The sequence below is a fragment of the Centroberyx affinis genome, unplaced genomic scaffold (assembly GCF_046629955.1).
Source record: "Centroberyx affinis isolate AG114_WGS23_722 - 3 ecotype Tasmania unplaced genomic scaffold, CSIRO-AGI_Caff_v1 ptg000019l_1, whole genome shotgun sequence".
NCBI lineage: Eukaryota > Metazoa > Chordata > Actinopteri > Beryciformes > Berycidae > Centroberyx > Centroberyx affinis.
The window spans coordinates 293680-299679 of record NW_027278734.1 but is presented as its reverse complement, the minus strand read 5'-3'; positions in this window follow the sequence as shown (position 1 = coordinate 299679).

The following is a 6000-nucleotide window of genomic DNA, read 5'->3' as shown; positions in this document are numbered from 1 at the left end:
TAAGTGTGCCTTACCTCTGAGGATATTCAAAGATAATCACCACCTAAAAGACCTCCCGGAAACACAGTAGCTCTGAGAGTGACTGATCAATTTAGATGAGATATTGAAGGATTCTTCAGAGGAGCCTAGAGTCTTTCCAGTGGTCTTACCCCACCCTATAGGCAGGCCCCACAGCCCCTGTAAAACTTGTAAATGTTCCTGTAGAACAATACACAGATCATCTAAACCAGTGATTCTCAACCTTTTTCATATCAAGGACCCTAATTTAGTCCACATTAGGGCCACTGACCCCCATTTGATGAGATTTTGTCTCTCTGACCCAAATCTGAGAATATCTTTATTGTTGAATATGATTTTGTCCAGAATTCCATGACTGTCTGTATTGTAGGTAGAGAGATAACAGAGAAACTATGATCCAAATAGGCATTCTTCTACATTCTCTAATTGTGATGAAATAATGCTGAAGTTTAACAATTCATCAATTTCCTGAGGACCCCCTGGAACCCACTCAAGGACCCCTAGTGGTCCCCAGACCCCACGTTGAGAACCCCTAATCTAAACAATTACAATTATAAACTTCAAGAAATCCTTCAATTCTCAATACAGGTTTGAGGATCCCATCAGAGCGAGAGAAACTACTCACCAGAGTTCCTCTAGACTCCTGTTGGGATCCTGTTTGTGACGCCCATTGACCAATAATTTTGTATAAAATAGGTAAAACATAAATAAAAGAAATAAATAAAGATAGCACTTGTTACATCTACATACAGATGATTTAGCAGAAGGCCACAGAGAAAGGGAATGTTTTGAGCCGACTTTTAAAAGAGCCGACAGTGGGAGCACATCTCAGTGCTCCCACTGTCCAGTAATTGCGAGCATAATTACTAAAAGCAGCTTCACCTGATTTAGTTTTCACCCTGGGAACAACTAACAGACCGGTCCCAGAGGACCTCACAGGTCTGGGTGGCTCATATCCTAAGAGCAGGTCAGAAATGCATTTTGGAGCTAAGCCATTTAGCGCTTTATAGACAAGCAGCAGAATTTTAAAATCAATTCTATGGTACACTGGAAGCCAATGCAGTGACCTAAGAACTGATGTAATGTGTTCTGTTTTCTTAGTCTTAGTCAGAACTCTGGCAGCAGCATTCTGAATGAGCTGTAACCGCCCCAGAGTTTTTTTGGGCCGTCCCGAGAGGGATGTTCCCAGGGTCCTATGTTCCCCAGATTTACGTATATGGCACATAATGGGAACATGACAAAGGGTCCTATGTTCCCAGGGTCCTATGTTCCCCAGTTCTGGTTAGGGTTAGGGTTAGGGTTAGGGTTAGGGTTAGAGACCTTCAAAAAGAAATAAAATGATAACCACTGGTTTTGTTGTGTTTATATAGCTGTTTTGAAGCCTTGTCCCAATAAAAAAAAAAGGATAATATTTATGAAATATTTTTTTGACCCGAACACAATAGGAGGGTTAATGTGTGTTAACAGAATATTGAACTGGGGAACATAGGACCCTGGGAACATAGGACCTTGGGAACTTAGGACCCTGGGAACATAGGACTCTGGGAACATAGGACCCTGGGAACATAGATATGCTTCCGTATTGATATGTTTGTTAAAATTGAGATCGCCATCCATAATAACACCAAGATTCCTAGCTCGGTCTTTACTCTTGAGAGACAGGGAGTCAAGGTGAGCCCTAATTGTCTGCCTCTTTTCCTTAGTACCAAAGATAATTACCTCCGTTTTGTCTTTATTTAGCTGAAGAAAGTTTTGGCACATCCAGTCATTAATTTCCTCAATACACTGAATCAGAGAATCTACAGCAGTGGTTCTCAACGTGGGGTCCAGGGACCACCAGGGGTCCTTGAGGGGGTTCCAGGGGGTCCCCAGCAAATTGATGATTTGTTAAAGTTGAAGTTAACACAATTGGAGAATGTAGAACTATTTTGATCATAGTTTCACTGATATCTCTCTGTCTATAATACAGATAGTCATGGAATTCTGGACAAAATCAAAAAATATCCTCAGATTTGGGTCCGAGATACAAAATCTTATTAAATGGGGGTCCGTGACCCTAATGTGGACTAAATTAGGGTCCTTGTCACTGATCTACAGGACCAAAGTCACTTGAAGAAAAAGATATATGGAGCTAAATAAAGACCGGGTTCCGGCGTTGAGTGTGGGCATTCATGTGACCAAGTGATGTCTGGACTTATGAAGGGCAGCACGGACTGGCTCGTTGTCGGGGGTTGAAAGTTATCCGAGTTTGGACTCTTGCTAGCGGGTTTTGCAGCAGCAGCAGTAGCTGGAGCAGCTTGATTACAGTTCTTTCTTTTTGACAAAGGCTCCTTGAGGCAGTAGGAGCAGAAGAGACAGAATTTTCATGATCCAGGACATTATCAACCAGGAACTGAAATGTTCATTCGAGGCTGACAGGGAGGTGAAACGTTATCTACATTCTACATTCTCGGCCAGAAACCAGAAAACCCTCCTATAGTACCAGACACTTCTCTCCACTAGTGCAATTTTCTTCACACTAAACCATGCACTTTTTGTATAGACAAAGACAATTAACAGTATAATGCTGCTATTCCCCTCCAAATATTTTTTTTTATGTGTATTGGGGAGACTGTCCTCCCACAAAAAACGACCCCATAGGTCGTTTGTACAAGCAGCTTATTACGACCTATAGTTACGTTTTAAAGTTAAGCGACCTCTAGTGGTCGTGTAAAGAACGACAATGTGCTGCGTTGGTCTGCGTCCACGTCATGTGACTGTCAAGTTTCTCTCTCAACATTGAAACAGCACGGTGGAAAGTCAGGATGTTGTGGTCGGGGATGGTGGATGGGCGTATACGTTTACCTTCGATGTCGGCGACCGGGTTTCGATCCCCAGCGTTTCCAAAGGACATACAACCGTGAGTCACATTTTAATTTTTTTAATTTAACCATGACCAAACCATTTTCCTAACCTTAACAAAGTTGTTTTAGTTGCCTAACCATAACCATAACCCAAGTTGTTTTATTTGCCTAAACTTTACCATAACCTTAACCCTAACCTTAACCAAATTTGTTTTACTTAACCAACGTAATTCAATTTGTGACGAAGGAACGTGTTCAAATTCGTCAGGTTGGAGGACTTGTTGCCATCTCCTGCCACCGGTAGGGGCGCTAACTTAGGAAACGCTCCTGTGGGTCGTATTAGAGGGTAGGAACAAACGACGTATGTGGTCGTATGGGTTGGAGGACTTGTTGGCATTGGGTTGTATTGTATTGAGTGTGTGTACTGTGTGTATTGTGAATGTTTTTATAACAGCTTTTTTTAACTCTCTATTTTAATTTATATATGTCGGTCTAGGAGGAACAGTATTTAATTCTTGAATGTACGTTAAGTGCAAGAGAAAATTACAATAAAGAAATCTTGAATCTTGAATCTTGACTCTAAGATTTGAACACTGGAATGGATGGAGTTTGGGCTTTTATTTGCCAGACGAGAGCTCCGACAGCAGGTTTGGACAGAGGTGGTCAAGCTCGCCGAGCTTCATGCCTTCTGCCTCCGAGGATTCCTCATAAAGCTCAGACATCTTGAATAGGAGGCAGTAGGTAAGGCATCACAAAAAGACAGTGTCTCTTTCTCATCGCAAGCAAATACTGATCTGTGTAGAATTCTTTAGAGCGATAACAGCGACAGAGAGAGCAGCACAACCGGTCAGCAGGAGCGTGTGGGGATGAACGAGGAGCTGACAGAATAAATGGCCCGCCTTGTTTGAAGGGTCAGACGTGATTGGTGTAGGTTTGGATCAGCTGACAGTCAGCTGATGTGGCTAATTGTGGCACTGGCTCCCAGTGTCCTTTAGAATTGATTTTAAAGTTCTTTTACTTGTATACAAAGCTCTTAATGGGTAGGACCGGCCTACATTACAGAATCCCTGCTGTTCTATATTCCCTCAGGTCTTCTGCTGCTGGTTTGTTAGAAGTACAAAACCCCACTCAGAAGAAGATTGGGGATGCAGCCTTTTTTTTTAACTCTGCTCCTAAACTGTGGAACACCCTGCCAAAGAATATTAGAGAGGCGGGCTCTGTGAGCATTTTCAAACGACTGCTAAGAACTTCTCTTTTCAGCTTAGCTTTTAAATAGCCTTCATTTGAACTGTTTCTGTTCTGAATCCTGACATGGGAGAGTACGAATTTTCATTGGTCTTGTCCGGGTAATGTTTACTTGCACGAGTGAACTCTATATGTGGGGAGACAGAGCTTTACCCTGTATGGTTTTTGACCAAGAGGAGAATCTATGATTCTCGTCTGCCTGAGGCAGTGAGATCTGATGTAAATATCAGATCAAGAGTAGAATCAGGAAGGACAGGGGAAAAGAAAATGAAAGAAGAACATATGGGTTCACTCACAATGTGCATCTAAAAGTGGGAGTATTTGTTGTGTTCTTTTATCTTTCTATTTTACTTCACTTGTTCTTTTATATGAATTTTATCTTTTTATCTGTCTTTTATCTGCTATACAAATAAAGGTTAATATTATTATTTATGTGTCCTGTAGATACAAAGTAGTTCACACACCCAAATCTGTCAAGACGTTTTTGCAGCCGCTGGACTTCTGTGATCACTGAACGCACCCTGTGTCTTTGCGTCTTGGCTGAGCGCCATGCCTTTTGTCTTTGACATGTGTGTCCTGCCTGAAGACTAAAAGCAAGCTTCATTCATGGGAAAATATGGTTTTCATTTTGAGAGACTTTAGCACGAACAATACCACTGGGGTGAGATACAGGCTACCAATCGTCTCTGTCTGTGTCTGCGTTTTGACACATTCTTGTGAACGCAATAACTCAAAAACACATGACAGAAACTTCATACTCACACCACAGGTTCCCCCTATGGAGTAGCTGATCTGATTAGATTGTAGAACACCTTGCTGCATAAATTTGAATATGAATAAAACAATTAAAGAGTAAAAACGCTTTTCTTGACACAACTATAACTCCTTAATAATATCACCCATGTGTTATGTACATTAGGCAGCTCAAGTGCCTCTTGTTGATATATTTGACTAATATTGCCTGCCAAGAACTTTGCAAAAAACTTTATTATTATTGGTAACACTTTACAATAAGGGTCACTAAGTTAAGGGTTAGTTAATGCTTAATAAGCATTAACTAACCCTTAATTAACAGTTAACTAATGTGTCTGGTAATCATTTACTAATGGTGTTCATGTTAACTAAGGTATTCATTTATACATTATTTAATTTATACCATAATACATAATATATACATACATACATATACTGTGCATAATTTATATCATAATTTATACATTATTTAATCTTTATAAACTATTAAATAATGTATAAATTAATACCTTAGTTAACATGAACACCATTAGCAAATTACACATTAGTTAACTGTTAATTAACCCTTATTAAGCATTAACCAACCCTTAACTTAGTGACCCTTATTGTAAAGTGTTACCTTGGAACTATATAGATCAAATACTATTGGTACTGATTACCGCATCATATATTATCATCCAATATTTATTTTATTTATTTGCACAATCTTGCACTACCCACAATGTGTATACATTGCCATGTAACCTCACACTTTGCATACTATGTCACCTTCCAGCTTCAGGAATTATGTCTATACTCCATAATGTGCATCATTTATTTCAAGCGTCTCTTCCTGTCACTACCTCATGATTTACTGAACCCATAAAGTGCCACACTGCTTGAATGAACATAAGATACTGAATGTTAAATATACTGTATATACTGTATGTAAAATGAAATGTATAGTCTACTGCAGTGATTCTCAACCTTTTTCATATCAAGGAATTTTAGTCCACATTAGGGCTACAGACTCCATTTGATGAGATTTGGTATCTTGGACCTAAATCTGAGAATATTTTTATTGTTAGATATGATTTTGTCCAGAATTCCATGACTATCTGTATTGCAGGTAGAGAGATAACAGAGAAACTATGATCAAAAC